This window comes from Drosophila persimilis, unplaced genomic scaffold (assembly GCF_003286085.1).
Source record: "Drosophila persimilis strain 14011-0111.01,24,50 unplaced genomic scaffold, DperRS2 tig00000520-arrow-pilon, whole genome shotgun sequence".
In the NCBI taxonomy this organism is placed as follows: Eukaryota; Metazoa; Arthropoda; class Insecta; order Diptera; family Drosophilidae; genus Drosophila; species Drosophila persimilis.
The window spans coordinates 3,866,736-3,883,837 of NW_020825317.1; positions in this window are offsets into that span (position 1 = coordinate 3,866,736).

Sequence of the window (17,102 nt, forward strand, 5' to 3'; positions counted from 1 at the left end):
GAATATAGACTCAAGCTCAGATGCCTTGGAATTTCGGAAGGTGATATTATTAAAGTTTGGCATTCTTGGTAGATTATAAAACTCTTTTAATTTCACCATTCCAGCAGCATCAACAGAAAGCGAACGCATGTTCAGAAAAACTGGATATATTATACGTGATAACCGATGCTTTTTGCAAAACATGAATAAACATTGAGGTACGCAGACATCGATATTTTTGCAGCTCTACTCTGAATGCTACTCTATCCAATATTTATTCGATAAAATGGTCATAAAAAGAGACTTGTATGAGCAGCTGTATTCCCTTACTACTCACATACAACAGAGCAAAATGGGGCTTGTTATCCATATATTTATAGTATTTTTCGGAAGATTTCCCGTGGTACGACACTCCCATTACAAGCTTTATAAGAAATATTCTTCTTCTCCTTCTCTTATTGATGTCAGAAGTTTTCCGGTTTCTGCTCCGCCTTTAGGTCCAACATCGTTTCCAGCCAGAGCTCTAGCTGCAATATTTAAATATTGAAGACCCAAAATCTTTAGTTGATGTGCAACAAATATATGTATAGAGATCTCGATGATCTGTTATTTCGTTTCATTTGTCAATGTGATTTTGTCTTTTATTGTTTGATTTTTTAACCAGTAAAAGTTTACTCGAAAATACAAATGTGAGCCCATTGAAGCTGGCTTTAACCTTACTTTCTGCTTCGTTTTTGAGAGGAATCATTCTTCTTAGTCTCTGGCGTAGCCACTGTAAATGGATTTTTTCTTTTTGGTTATAATAGTGATCCAATCCAGATCCAGATTCTGGATCTGATATTCCGTTATTATATTATAAATATTATTATAAATGTCGTGATTCAGCTGCGCCGTGAGCGTGAGAAGATCCACTAAAGAAACAGAGAGCAGAAGAAAATCGACTGAAGAACAAAATATTGCAGACCCACAATTAAACTTATATGAAAGTTGTTCTTTTGTTCCTAATTTCTTTTCCGTGCCGCCTCAAATTGCGCCACAGCGAAACGTGGTAGGGAACAGCTAGTAGTTAATATATATTAGTCGTAACTTCCAAGATCCAGTAATTCCCTAGCCTATTGTTGCTCTTAACGTTTCTAAATACCACTAAAACATTTAAAGTGCAAAACAATTCACAGTTGGGGTCATTATTTGCTGGCTAGCAACCGCAAACGAGCCGAAAAATGAGGCCCCCCCTCCCACAGCCATTAGCCAGCCACAATTGGATGGCAGACAGTGCAACCCAAAAAGCGATTTGCAATCCAGCTAAATGTATTCCAAATGCCACAAAGTGACCACAGAATGCCAAATGCAGGAACATCCTGCATCCTGCATCCTGCATCAGCCGGCATTCGTATGGCAGAAAAGCTCTCCATGATTGAGCCAAAGCCATGGACATGGACGTTGCCAAACGAAATTATGTTAATTCCCCGCTGAGCTCCATTTTATGTGAGTGGCTCTGAGTCTGGAACTCTGGAACTTCACTTGGAGTCTGGGAATCAGTCATGCCTGCGATCATAAATCCCAGAGGACGGAGCCCCAGGCTCAGGGCTCCACATTCCCATACTCCTCGGGAGTGACAAAAGAAAGACAAAAATAACGCTTTCATTATGAGGTACAGTCACGCCTCGATGACTTTATCGATAGGAGACCGGTCCGCTCCGATTGTCACCAGCTTCGGCTCTGAAGCTGAGTCCAGTGGGGTCCTGAGGGCTGCTTAAATTGCCAAATTTATGGGCTCTGCCCTACCGCCATGGAGCCATGGGCTGGCTCCACGGGACCCTGGCTCTTGCAGCGTTTTGTTGCAATTGCAATTTCTGCACACTTACAACGGTAATTCGTGTTAACTTTTCGTGTAATGTGCAAATTTATGGCCCTTACATGGGTAGAAACGATGGCAAAAGGCAAGGACGAGCCAGCGAGGAGTTTTTACACAGCGAAATAAAGAAAGTTTTCGTGTGAGGGGTGACAACTCTGGCCGGCACAGTTGTGTGGGGCAATGCAATAGAGAGCAAGAGCAGCAGAACAGAAGAGCAACTGAGTTTAAATTACACAAATTATTGGACTTCAGGCACCTCTTGAGTTCAAGCTTTTTCCTTCCCACCAATTCTTTATACTTTTAATTATACAGATGCTGGGTTCATGACTCTGGCAAGTACAGTTAAGTATTAGGGTGGTATATATGAGAGAAAATTGTGAAAGGCGGATCAAAGAGACGATTTCATGTCCATATCTACATATGTATATGTTTCCAATTCTGTAAAGGGTTTCTTGTAGCTATATTATATAGTTATTAGATCTTAAAACCATATAAAACTAGGAATTTTGGTTTGCTACCTTTATTATTACCTTATATTAAAGATTATTTTTGTAGGCAAACAAGAACATTTTTTGTTTTATGTGAGTTGAATGGCGAATTGGCATTCACGTGTTCACGTCAAGATCATCAGAGAGTGTGTGAATGTTCTGCTAGTGGAAGATATAAGAAACCTGCTCCTCTTGCCTTCAGCTGGTCCAATAAGAGGGTTCGGTGCCGCCATCTACTCCTTTCTGCCACTGCCGACTCTCCTGCTACTGCAGTACTTCCTCCAACCTGCAGTCTGCTGGCCATATTTTACCCTTGACTGCCATCCACCATCTACCATCTACGAGTACCAATTGGCTGAAGCTCCCGTGTGTGGAGGGGACAGATTTATGGCCCGGAGAACGGCTCGGGAGGTTAATAAAGCCTAATAACTCCGCTCGAGTGCTCGATTCTTAAGTGCAAGCGACTTTAATTCCATGGGATTCCCATGGTGAGTAAATTCGGATGCCAGGATGAAGGAATCAGAAATCAAGGGTCGTAAAGCAGGTGCCTGGGTCGTAAAATCCAGGGACCTGCTGGATGGTAACATCTATCAAAATTTTATTTGTACAACACGCAAAAAAATTAAATTGTATAGTCAGTAGTTCAACTTGACTTGATAAATAAGTAGGTTAGGTTAGGTTAAAGCGGTAGCCGGGAGGGGGGGGGATAAGAGCCTCCCGCCCCCAAGCTCACTTGGACCTATAGACAGGTCCGTTGTGTTGCCGCAAGGGCATGTGCCCCTTCGCGTTGCCCGAACCGTGAGAGCATACTACTGCAGGTTAAGGGCAGTCCCATCCGGTGGCTTGGATGTATTTGGACAAGGTCCCTGGTTTGATTACGGATAGGTCCGAAATGTCCGTGAGGAAAGCGGCCCCGAGAATACGAAGACGACGATTTCCAAGGGCTGGGCAGTGGCAGAAGAAGTGGGGGACCGATTCCTCCTCCTCCTCGTCGCGACAACTCCTGCAGAAGTCGTTATGAGGGATTGACAGTCTAGAGGCGTGAGTGCCGATCTGCCAGTGTCCCGTAATGGCTCTAGTAACTGCAGAGCACTGTGCTCTGCTGAGTTTATACAGCTCTGCTGAGCGCTTCTTCGATCGATATGGCCATATCAATCTTGAGACTTTACAGGAAACGGTTTGCTGCCATCTCCTATTGGCATTTTGCTCGAACAATTCGTGCGTTAGGAGCCTGCACGTAGCCAAAGGCATCGCTACTTGCTCCCTCTCCGATAGGAGAGGAATCGTAGTACCCTGCCTGGCTAGCTCGTCGGCGGCGTCATTCCCCTCGATGTCCCTGTGGCCGGGGACCCATATAAGGAAGAGATCTAACTGCTCTGCGATCTCGTGCAGAGACCTGCGGCAGTCATTTACAGTCGCTGAGTTCGACGATATTGAGCCTAGAGCTTTGATAGCTGCTTGGCTGTCCGAGAAGACGCACACTAAGTGCGTATCTAGGAGTAGTTTGGAGACGATCGAAATGGCCTCCTTGATGGCTTCAACCTCCGCTTGGAACACACTACAGTGATCCGGGAGCCTGAAGCACTGACTGATGTTCAGCTCGCTGCAGTAGACTCCGCCTCCTACGCGGCCGTCTAGCTTTGAGCCATCAGTGTAGAAGTGGACCGCATTAGCAGGCCCTGGTTCGCCCATCTCCCAGTCCTCCCTAGATGGGATTGATACCTGGAAGGGCGTCGAGAGGTGATCACTGGGGATACAGTAATCTGTCCTCTCTGGTAATTGCGGGAGTCTCATCAGGATTCCCGAGTGCCCAACCGCGGATGCTTTCCACAGTCTGGCTTCTCTCATTCGGAGGGCGGAAAGTGTTGCCACCTTCTTTCCCATGAGATCAACCGGGAGGAGGTCCAGCACAGTATCCAGGGCTTCCCCTGGAGTAGTGCGTAGCCCGCCGGTTATGCATAGTTCTGCCATGCGTTGAACTCTGCTGAGTTTATTGAGGCCTGTCCTTTTGTCCAAGGCTGGCCACCATACCACCACTCCATAGAGCATGATTGGTCGTATGATGGCGGTGTAGAGCCACCGAACTATATATGGGGTCATTCCCCATTTTAGTCCGATGGCTTTTCTGCAAGTATAGAGGGCCACTGTGGCCTTCTTTACTCTATCCTCTATGCTCAATTTCCAATCGAGCTTTCTATCGAGGATAAGGCCAAGATACTTGGCGTTGTTGCTGAAGACTAGCGTTTCCCCACATAGTCTTGGGGGAATCAGTGCCGGAACTTTGTACTTCCTAGTGAAAAGCACCAGTTCCGTTTTAGACGGGTTGACGCCTAACCCGCATTTGTCTGCCCATTTCGACATTTTCGTGAGAGTACTTGTCATGCACTCACACAACGTCTGCGGAAATTTTCCGGAGAATGCTATGGCAACGTCGTCCGCGTACGCCACCACGCGGCAGCCACCCCCCTCTATCTCCCGCAGCAGTGTGTTCACTGCCACGTTCCATAGGAGGGGCGAGAGGACTCCGCCCTGCGGTGTGCCTCTGCTGACAAATCTGGTACACGTTGACGTCCCCAGTGATGCCTCAACCGTCCTGCATTGTAGCATCTGATCGATCAGGCTCACCGTCCGGGAGTCAACCCCCAGTTCCGTCAGTGCACCCGTGATGGCGGTCGGTAGGATGTTATTAAAGGCGCCTTCTATGTCCAGGAAGGCTACCAGGGTGTATTCCTTACAGTTGATGGACGCTTCTATGATTGATGTGATCGTGTGTAGGGCCGTTTCGGTGGATCTTCCTTTCCGATAGGCATGCTGGGAGTCTGAGAATAGACTAGGCGGAATATTTACCGTGAGATGCATCCCCAAAAGCCGTTCCATCGTCTTCAGAAGGAAGGACGATAGACTTATGGGTCTGAAATCTTTGGGGGCAGTGTGCGAGGGCTTGCCTGCCTTGGGGATGAAGACGACTTTGGTATGAAGCCAGGTTTCCGGGATATATCCATGGGAGAAGATTCCCTCATATATCCTTTTGAGCCAACTAGTGCCTTTTTGTCCAGCGTGAATCAGTTGGGCAGGGATGATGCCATCTGGTCCCGCGGATTCCCTATTTTAGTCCGATTGCTTTCCTGCATGTATAGAGGTCCACTGTCCACTGTCCACTGTGCACTGTGCATTCTTTACTCTATCCTCTATCCGTTTTAGACGGGTTGACATTTGACGGCCTGCATTTGTCTGCCCATCTCTAAATCGTCGTGCGATTACTTGTTATGCACCCACAGTTCGTTCACTGCCACGTTCCATAAGAGGGGCGAGAGGACTCCGCCCTGTGGTCTTCACCCTTCCGAAAGGCATGCCGGGATGCACCCGTGGGAGAATATTCCCTCGTTAATTATTTTGAGCCAATTAATGGTTTTTGGTTGGGCAGGGATAATGCCATCTGTCCCCGCAGACTTGTATGGTTTGAAGCTTTTGATCGACCAGAAAATGTTCTCCTGGCTTAGCAGGTTCAGGATGGCATTTGAGCCGACAGAAGACGGCGCGCAGTATATGGGTCTGTTTTTATCGTAGCCAGGGTAGTGAGTATTAAGGAGCAGATTTAGCGACTCATCGCTGGACGTGGTTCAAGATTGGTCGACATTCTTCAAGTAGCCCAGTCTGGGTGTAGTCTTCGAAAGAACTTACGTCAAGAGGCGCGTTTGGCTTTCGATAGTTCTTTGTTGTAGGTTGACAGACTGGCCTTGTAATCGGCCAAGTTTTGCTCAACGTTTTCAGCCTTAGCTTTATTGAAGAGTCTCCGGGAGGCTTTCCGGAGTTCGCCCAGTTTCGGAGTCTACCATTCAGGTTTCTTCCGGGCTCTGTTCTTGCCAGAGGGGCATGCTTTGTCGAGCGCCTTATTGCAGGCGTCGGTAAAGATCTTAAGAAGACGAGTCGTGGCCTCCTTGGAGAACTCCTCCTCAGATGGGGGCTCAGGGAGAACACGACAGAGGTAGTCAGAATACCGAGTCCAGTTTGTCCGCCTGATGTTCCGGAATCGGACTGGCTTCGGCACTGAGAAGGAGAAGACAGTTTCCACGTACCTGTGGTCCGAGAAGGAGTGCTCTTCCAGGACCCTCCAGGATACAATGTTACGCTGTATCTCATGAGAGGCAAGCGTGAGGTCCAGGACCTCCTTGCGGTTTTTAATGATAAAGGTGGGATCACTACCCCGGTTTAATAAGACCATCTGTGTGGTCAGTAAGTAACTGGATAAATAAGTAGCCATAAAAACAATACCGAAACCTGAACGAAAGCATAGAGCATCCATGGAGAATAGAAATCAGTGGAAATCAGATGGACTGCTGAAGGGCAGGCGAGGGCGACATACATATCATGAAAATGAGGCTGAGCGACCACTGCACATTGGGCCGATATTTGGCATAAATTCTAAAATGGTATTGAAAAAAAAGTTTTTTCAAATTAAACGTTGTCATAGCGCAGCTTGGAAAATTGCATTAATATTTTTGATTTGAATGTTGTTCCGAAAGGTTTGAATCTCTTCAAAGTCTGCTAAGAGCCGGTTTTTTCTCGACTTTGTTTGTTTGAAAATTGTAAATTTAAAGAAAAAGGATTGTTAATATTGGATCAGAAAGTCCGTGCACTGTGCACCGCTTTCCCACGGCTATCCCCTAGCTGCAAGACTAGGGCCGAAACGAACAGAGTAAGAAACTGGGGAATAGTTGGCGGGAAAACACGCCCCCAGCACACGGTTCTTCAAATACACTGGAAAATTGAATTCCTGAAATGGGGTATTTTTATGTACTTTTTCAGATGTTGTGCTTCTTTTTTTCACATAAAATAAGTGTTTTACATCTGGCTATATTAATCAAACAGCTGCACCTTAACCGTTTATCCATCGATGTTTACAGACTATAACTTAAACGACGCCTAGTTAATGAACCTATAACAGAAAAATACAAAACCCTAAGGAATAAATTTATTTCGAGTTTTCAATTTCAAATTTTGAACAAATATCCCACAAAAAACTAACAATTTTGAATTTTAAAGCTTAATATTTTCTAAACGATAAGAGAAACCTACAAAGTGTTCGGGTAGCATATGTATATAGCTGCATTCATCAGCTTTTCAGAATTACAAAGTTCAACCAGATGTAAGATACTTAAGTTATGTGAAAAAATATCACAACCTCTAAAAAAATTAAATCAAAAAAACAGATTAAACAAATTTTCAAAGACTAAACTATAAAAATCAAAATGTTTTTTTATTTTTTTTAAGCCCCAAATCTATTAGAAAAAGTCGGTTTGGTTCGCTGAGGAAATGTCGTGTTGAGTAGTGTTATTAGAAGAAATTATAAATATTACCCATTTTTCATGAACATTTCCACCTATAGAAGTAATTATTTGTATCCTAAAGATAAAATTTATCGATTCTTAAAGGATGAAAATGCTGCAAAATGTGCCTATATATTCAGTTAAATGTCTGGTGCGTTATGTATAGACGGCAATATAAGGATATTTCTCAGTTTTCTTAGACAACGATTCTCTAAGGAAATGGTGAAATGGCGATATACCATGGGAACAAGCTAAACAAATCGTAAGCGTTATAGAAGAATCGTCAATCAGGAGCTTAGTGGAAACCTTTGATAGCTGGCTATTTTCCAGACTACATATTTTTTTCTTCTGGAAATCCACTGAATTTCCCAGAACATCTTCTACTCACAGTCCTTTCCTTTTAGACCTCAAATTTGCAACTGTCGCATGACTGCTTCTCAGATCCAGGGAAATATATGATGATATATACTTTCCTTTGAGAATTAAAATCTCACCCTAAGTTCCATCGAGCGTCTTCATCGGATCGTCCGCTTTCACTTAAACCAGACAATCGATATGTTTAATATTTTGATATATAAAATGCTGCTATAAAAATTATGTCATCTCTGAACCGCTGTAAGCATTATATTCTTTCTAATAGAATCTGGTTCGTGTAATATGTAACTCCAGCTGCTTACAATATGCATAAGTAACCTTCGCCGGAAAAGGTCAGTGTGTAAAACGAATGGTAATTGAAAATTTCCTTCTGGCGGAAAAAAGAAGGGACCCAGTCCGAGTGGGTGGCTGTTCATTCATTGAAATGGATTACACATCACCTGAATAGAGGCGATGATCCATCAGGGGGGTGCAGTTGTGCGTAGGGCCCGTTAAGTCGTGGGACGGGGGGAAACGCTTTCGTGGGGTAGCAAAGGATATCTGGAAGCAGTTATTTGATGGGGCAACCAGTGGGCGAACGGCAGCTCTTTCATGAGGCAGCAGTGGGCGTGTGGCAGTGTGGCAGAGTAATTTCTTCTTGGGAAAGCATAATGTAAATCTCGTGTTAGAGACCCGCACATAACTCAGGCCGAAACACGAGGCAATAAAACATTTTCAATCTTCCATCTTGCTTGCTCTTTGCTAATGACACGCCCACCACACACACACTCCCCCCAGCACACCACACCCTTACTCCCACACATATGAGACTTACTCGCAGAGGAAGGGGGTTGGTTGAAAAGGTTGGATGCTTCCTGGGGTTCATAAATTCCATTAAATTCGACCAGCAGCTGCAGTTGATTTCAGTTTCGAGTGATTTTCTTAATGTAGTTCAAAGAAAACTGAAAACTGGCTAAGGAAAAGTAGAAACGCAGGAAAAGCAGCAAAAGCGGCACAGCTGACGGGGGACAAAGGGTTTCTTAAGTGCTCCACTGGGGAGGGGGAATGTAATGGGTGCTCTTGATGTAATAAATTTTCACTACGCCGAGGACTATGTATGTCTTGAGTTCCGTCTTTTGGGCTGGAGCTGGAATGGGCAGAGGGGGGTCGTAACAGATTTTTGAATAATATTTCACTTGCAGGTGGTTATGCATCATGTGCGAAAGGCGTACTGGATGGGTGTGTGTTGGGGGTGGTGGGGTTTTTTTTCCAAAGGCGGTGTAATTGTCTGAAAAATTACCATGTCTACATGACATGCACGCGCCGTCATTAAATAACATTGGGAAGGTGTGTGTTTGTTTTCTTGATGGGTTCTAAAGCAGAAACGCTGTTTGAAACATTCTACTCACTAAATATAACAAAATAAAATAAAAAAATTTTCTAAAAAGGAACGCCATAAACTTTGACAATTTTCTTGAGTTTCTTGAGAGTTCTCTGAACACACCTTATTGAGCAATCTTTAATAAGGAGCTGAGGAATAACCTACGATAGCTGCTGTCCCAAACTTTACAGGAGGGTAGAGCTTACTATTGCTTCTTTTCAGAACACACCCTTTTCTGCTTGACTTTTTATCAGATCCATTGATCTGTACAAATTTATAAAAATTTTTAATTTTTCCGTAACAAATCGAATCAATTCCAAATTGCATCGAAAGCTACATCGATTCTTCTTTACTATTCTTTACTAGAATTTCGACTATCCTCTAATCAAACAGATCCTGAATATAGAATCTTGTTCCATTAAATTTCTTTGATTTTTTCATATCCTGTCACCTTCATTCGTTCAACAGCTTTTCCAGCATCGCATTTAGCACATTTTCCACTCACCTCTCCGTCTGTCTGTTCGTCTGTCCGTCTTCAGGAGTTTTTGTCCGCCAAATCTCGGCGTTTATTTTATGTTTGATTGAAACTCTGATTAATTTCAGCAGCCGGAGTGGGGACGCGCCATCCATCGCACGTTCCATTCACGTACCCCTATGGTACGGTCGTGTCTTCTTCCCACCCCCAACCCTTAATGTTCTTCGCTCCTGATGTGTGGATGATGGGTGTGGTGTGCTGTTTGTGTGCTCTGCAGCTGATGTTGTCAACACCTGGGCTCAGGTGCGCCCATTCGCTTTCGGCTTTCATTTGTAATGAGTGCTGGGCACACGTACGCCGCATTGGTTACACCCTGAGAGAGGGCGGGGGTGGGGGTGAGGAGGCGGATAAAGATATACAGATGCGGAACTGTAGGTAGATTCATTCACATGCGTTGGGAACAATCTGTCATATGCTCTGGATAGGGCATAGCTCTGGGCATATAAATTCTACGAAACATCTTGAGAGTATTAGAGATCCTCTTCAGCATAATGTTGAAAAATAAAACCTCTAAGGTTTAGATCCTCTTTAAGATAGAGAAAACTTGCTGGATCTTATGGCTATTGATCTGCAGCTGATTTCTATCCAACATTTGCGCGAATAAATCTTTTTCCAGTGTGTTTATTCAGATAATGATGGAAGATATGGGAAAGATTGAGAGAGGCCTGACGTAGCATTCAAAGAAGCTTAAGAACCACTTTCAAAGCGATATTTTATAGTCAAATGTTAATTATTAACACGGTTACTTCACAGAAGATTCAAGTACTTTCCCAAATTCGACCTGCAAGTGTACTTAGGGCTTCGGCTTGGGTACTTCAGGTACCTTTTGGTGTACGATTATCACTTTGCACGTCCTAGCCCTGGATGCTTTATTGTAGTTTGGCTGGTGCTCCATCTGCTCCCTATCAGAGTCCCCTATCCATGCTTGGGCCCGGGTCCTGTTTATGCGCTTTCCGTGATCACATTTAGTTGCGGGTTCCGTGTGCTCCTCTTGGTCCTGGTCCTGTTCCTGTTTTGGTTCTTGCTGATGTAAGCAGCCGTGCTCGTAACTCTCGTGGATTTAATGGGCGCCATTCCGCAATGGTGGTTGTCCCAGCTAAGAATGAGACTCCTACCCGAGGACCAGAGCCCTCTGGGAAGTGTTACTACTACTTTGGGTAACGCCTGAGATCTAATTGCTGAAATCCGTGTAGCCCTATATCTATGTATATCCACTCTGTCTCCCGCTCTGACGCTGTCGTTGTGCTCTGTCTGCTCTTATTATCGTTGAAAGCTGGCAGGACATGGCATAGCAAAGCCAGAGCCATAGCCAAGTTAAAAGCAACTAAAATAGACACCTGGGACACGGTCTTGGAGCCCAGATCCAGGTGCAGCTCCTGGGCGAAGTAACTGCAGCTGGCGGTGGAACCCCAGCCTCCCAGTGCCGCAAAATTTATTGACTTTGTCGCTGTGGGTTCGGCTGCGGCTGCGGCTGCCACTGTCCTTGTCCTTGTCGTTGTCCTCTGCTGCCCGACAAAGCCACTGAAAGCAGTTCTTCTCGAGAGTGTCTTAGTGGAAGATGGAAGTACGAAGATGGAGCAGACCACCTGTCTTAATAATTTGGCATTTGGCTAAATTAAAACTGAAGTCCAGGCCATAAATCTAACAGAGCTTCCCTGCGATGATGAGCATACGGATGAAGGCGACCCCTCCATGTCCGTTTTTCCATCTCAATCTCTTTGTTCTGTTCGTGTCTGAGAAGGATTGATTATCACGAGTCCGTGAGGAGTATGGAGTCTGCTCTCTGCTAATAGAATCATCCGATTAGATCTCGGTATCCTTCACCATTAATTTTCTGGGAATTATCTTTTTCGACCCGATTCCATTTTCTTTCTTTCTGATCCCATTAACAGATTACCAAATACTCGAGGAGCACTTACCAGCTGGGAAAGTACTCCTCATAGTAATATATAATCAACCAAACAAATACCCTTGATGGAATGCGATCTATTAGGAATTAAGGTGTCGGTCACTTGCATCTGTAGGATACATTCGCATCAGTGAGATATTTTTGTATCTGTGAGCTAGGGCCACCTTCATTGTTTCTCTTGGAAAACAGATCGTATTATTTCTTTAAATATTCTGTCCAAAATTATTTTAAAATTCAAGGAATTCGTTTTTGTTTGAATGTTTCCTTGATTGCAAATGGTCTCGACCACTGTCCACTTTCAGTGCGCAAAGGTGTCAGGCAGATAGGAGGAGCTGCGTTGTGCAGCTGGCGGGCAGACATGAATCTAAACGAATTCTGCACACAGACACACATGTGAGCGGCCAACGACACATTCCTGTGCATTTTTGTGAATTGAAATTTTTGAAATTTCCCGTCAGAGGTAGCGCAGCCGGCCAGACGCATTGGAATGTTGTTAATTACACCAAAGGGAAGCGGGTTCTTGGCCCTGAAACTCCATGGCCATCGCCAAAGGCAAGGGAAACTCCTAGGAGCAGAAATGATGGGGTCTTCGTGCTCAGGGGACATCCAACTTCGTGTGTGTGGACGGCAGAGCTTTCCAGACTATTCCCATTTGTTGTTGAAATTTAACGTTATATCAAAATTTGAACAGAATGAAACCGAAATTTTTGAAATGTAACCAGTAAGACGACTGAGCTAGAGTTCAAATCAAACAAATTATCATTAGAAACCATAAATACAGTGTGCTTTCCTTCTGTATGTTCCGTAATACATTAATCAGTCGGAGATTTGTTCTGACCCAAACTGTGTCCAGTGTTAACAACGGGATAAGACCTGCTAAGCGGGATTACAATAAATCTAAGTAGCAAAATTGTTCCACCAATGAACAAAGATGAAATAAATAGCTTAATAATAGGGTAATCTACGTTCGCTAGTTAATATAACTGAAGCAACAAGTAATACGTACCTTAAAACCATCCCACTCTGTGATAATATTTTTAGCCTTGTATCTGTCAGTCAATGTGTAATATTAGTGCGACAATTTGACATCTTCCCTTGAGTCTGTTTCATGTTACGTATATTTTAAACACGGCAATAAAATTTAAAAGAAACGAGGACGTAAGTTTCCGACCGTATGGAAATACGAAAAATGATTTTTGGGCCTATTTCAATGCTTTTTTTCCCTTCAAAAGTAGTAGAAAATCGAATGACTATCTTCATGATTTCTGGGCAAATTGGAAAACTTGAAACAGATAAAAGACTGCAACCGAGCATCGATGTATAGCAGGGATAATTCTAGTTGTTATTATTGTTTCCTGGACGGACAAGACACACACGTTTAGCAGGTGCACCGCCTGGCGGGTCCCGTCAGAATTCAAAAACCCAAGCAATGGGTGCTCCAATGTATGTTTAGGGACTGCTTTTGAAGTGTTTCATACATAAGCGTATGCAGACGGACGGAAGAGCTGCTCTGTCATCTGAACTTCGCAATAACCGAATTAGAATTGTATCGTTTGTTTGAATGTTTTAATGAAACTGAACTGAAAACGAAATGGGTAATCGGGATACAACACAGCCCTAGGGAGCCTAAAAACATGGCCGATACAAGATATATGGGTGTACACTGTACATACGAGGCAATCCCCAAGGAGGAAACAACAGCGGCATTTGTGCTTCAACTGCTCTTTTTAACGTTTCACATTATTCTCCATCTGGTATCTAAATTCATAACTCGAGATCACAGCTTCACCTTCCCGAGACTCGGCCTTCGCTCACCGATAAACAGCATCGCCGCCTCTCGCGCGTTATTGAATGACCAATTGAAAGTATGAAACGAACCACTCTTTGCCCTTAGATATGGGCTTACGGCTATCGAATGGCGAACTGAAAATATGATACATGTGATAATATAAACACGGGCAGGAACGTTGTGTGTCGCAACTAGGCCCGCGACTCTACACTCTAAACCGATACTCAGTCAATATGGCTCCCTTCCGCCAGAGGGCGCACACTGCACGAGGAAGAGAGTGTGTGAGAGGGAGAGAATCAGTAAGCGCGTGTTTGGGAGATGCGTAGTCACTGCAATTTCATTTGTTCATTCTGGCTATATTCATGATCCGATCTAAGATCTAGATTGGGCTAGATATTGGGATAGATGTATATTGTTATTTTCTATGATTCTACGTCTTTTGTGTTGACGTAGGTTCAAAATTGTGGATGCCGCAGATTATCGTCCTGCGTGGAGGCGGAAGCGGGCGTGGACAAATTTTGAAGCGAACTTTATTCAATGTGACATTACAGGAGACTGAACACAATGGACGACGGACAGATAGACATGGCTATATAGACGGCAATTCTGAAAGTGCATGTGGTGCGAATTATATTAATCAACAAAGAGGCAATAACCCTGCAGCAGGTCTTTTCAGTCGCCCAGTCTTACATTCTCGGTCTCCACCTGAAGGCCAAAGTCGAAGGGCCTTCGGTTGTCGTAGATATCGAAGAGGCTTTTCAGGGCATCCAGTGGCGCCGTCTCTGTGGCTGTCGGTAAATCTTCGCCAAAGCCCTTTCCCAGCAGCTGGCGATTGGTAGGCAGCCAGGACTGTGTTATTGGCGCAGTCCCCCCGCAGGCGGGGCTCCTCTCCCAGTTTCCGCTGCTGGCAGATCTCCTCGAGCAACTGCACCGATTGCTTGCGTGTCCACAGATCCTTCTGATTTTTCTGATTCAGTTGTGTGCAGATAAAGTTTCTGACGAAGAGGAGGGCCCGCTCTACTCCACTGGAATCTGCAAGAGCCCCACACATTCACTGTCACCACAAGTCTAATCTAAGAGTGAACTCTTTTTGAGGATCTGGTTTACAAATTTGAGTCGAGAAAACAGTTTTCGAATATGACTAAGGAGCAACCGTACGATAGAAAAATCGAATTGCCACAAAGGACAAAGATACCATAGATTGTGATCTTTGGATGCTAAAGTAGTAGGAGAACAGCCAGGAGTAAGGTCAATGGCTCCACATGCAGAGGTGCCTGGAAAGGTCTCAGTCCCCAAAAGCGGTGGCCAGGGAAGGACCTATGGCTTGCATTTAAAATTTAAAGATGACTCCATAAAAGGAAAAGAATCCAACGAAAAGCTTCCGGGCTTGGTGGGACCAAGCGGAATGGAGTGTATGGTATGATTTCCCTTACGCCATTTCCTGGCAACCCTTCCAGCAGGCTATTCTCCTTCGTGCGTTTGGGAAACCGTCTCTCTGGGTCGAGCCTCTTCCACATGCAGATCCAGCATGCAGCTGCAGACTATTCCCCCCATCTTAGATTTGGAATCCTCTGCACTCTGTGAGCGCGAAATGTTTATCCTTCTAGTTTCGGGCGTCGACATCGTAATGTTGGCAATGTTATTGTTAAATGTTAGTTTTGTTATGCAAACACACACCCACTCTGCGGGAGGTGGTGGTGGGTGGTGGTGGCAAGTCTGTGAAAATATGAATAGTCAAAGTCGAAATCGGCCATATGTTCGCCGCCGAACTTTATCCCACAAAGCATTCGGAAAAAAGAGTTCTGCCACTGCAGTGGGTGGGGATAGACGGTTGAGTGGCATGTTGTACTCTCTCTCTCTCTCTTTGTGTGGGGGGTACGGCACAGTCGGAAACGCTAATGGGAATTTGTGCTGAAAAGGAGAAAACTCCTGGCACGTCTTGCACTTTAAGCTGCAATAACCAGGAGAATGACAGCAGCAGCAGCAACAACGAGAGCATGAAAATGCAGTTTCCCTAAGGGGGTGGGGCTGAGAGGCAGCCAGTTCGGTGGTAACAGTAACAATTGCAAATCGGCCACGTCGAAATTTTTATGCACAAAATCGTAAAGTGGCAACGAGAGCAAAAGAGATGCCGCAACAAAGAGCGGGGGTGGGTGTGTATGGAACTGCCTGCAACTTTGCCACATGTTGGTAACGAAAAACTTAAACCCCATTCCTTCCTTACTCTCTTACACTGTCCACAGCCGCTGAACAAAAAACAAACTCAAAAACAAAAATATTACGCATACGCCCAGTTAACAGTGCAGAAATTTATATTTTTGATACCCTAAAATTTAAGGTAACTTGGACACTTCGTTGAACTCAGCTTTTCGCAATAAAGGATGTCACAAGCATCTGCCACTCTGTAACAGGGTATATCCTGTGGTTCCCATTTTCCTGCTCTGTTTTCCTGTTTCTTTGCCGTATTTCTGTTTCTGTTTGGCTTAGTTTATTTATTTTTTTTTATACGTAGTTTTCAAGTTTTGTTTTTTGCACACATATTCGTGCACATGTCTGTGTGTTGCAAAGTTGTTAGCGCCGCATGAATATGCAACGCAGCATCAGCATCAGCCAGCTACAAAAAAGCCACACAACTATTTGTTGGTTATTGGCTTTTCGCTGCATCTTTGCAGTTCTCGCTGCTGCTGCATCCCTGCATCAGTTTTTCGGCTTTTGTTCAGCAGAAGGAGACTTGGGATGGGAGCAACTGTGCCGATGAGGAACCTCCTTCAAACAGGCAGCACCATTAATAAACCCCTGCCCGGAGAGCTTCTGACAAATGACCAAGTCAAGAACCAGAGCCCGCGCCAGGGCCAGGGCCAGCAAGGAAAGGCAAACAACTTAATTTGGCCTGACGCAAGGGGAGTCCAAAAGCGTTAACATTGTAATCCATATTTTGCCGCTTGATTGCCGGCAAATTGAAAATGTCAGGTGCAGGCACACGCATCGTAAATGGGAAAGGGGCAATGGCAATGGCAACGGCAACAGCAACAGCAACAGCAGCGACAGCCCACACTTTACTATCATTTCTCGATGGTGGCTGCACTTTAAGTGGCTTTTAATCGGTAATCCTCCATCGATAGCTGTTTGGGATATATTATCCTTCACTCCGAGTCTTTTGACTGGTGCTTTGAACCAGCGAACCATAACAAATAATCATTAACACATACGAGCATTATTCTGTACTGTATTACATATTTTTTTTTAAGTTTTGATCTAATCAGTGGGCTATTTTATCACATACGATTTACAACATTTCCTATTCCATTTCCTTGATGATTGAAGAGTGTTTATTCATCATCTAAGACTTCAGCTGTCCCTATTCTTCCGTAATCTCCTTCCATATTTTTTACACGAGGTTCGGTTTATACCTATGGATTACCTGTAGTACCAGTAGAAACATTCCCAATCAAATTCAATCATCTCTCAATGATATGCGGTCCCAT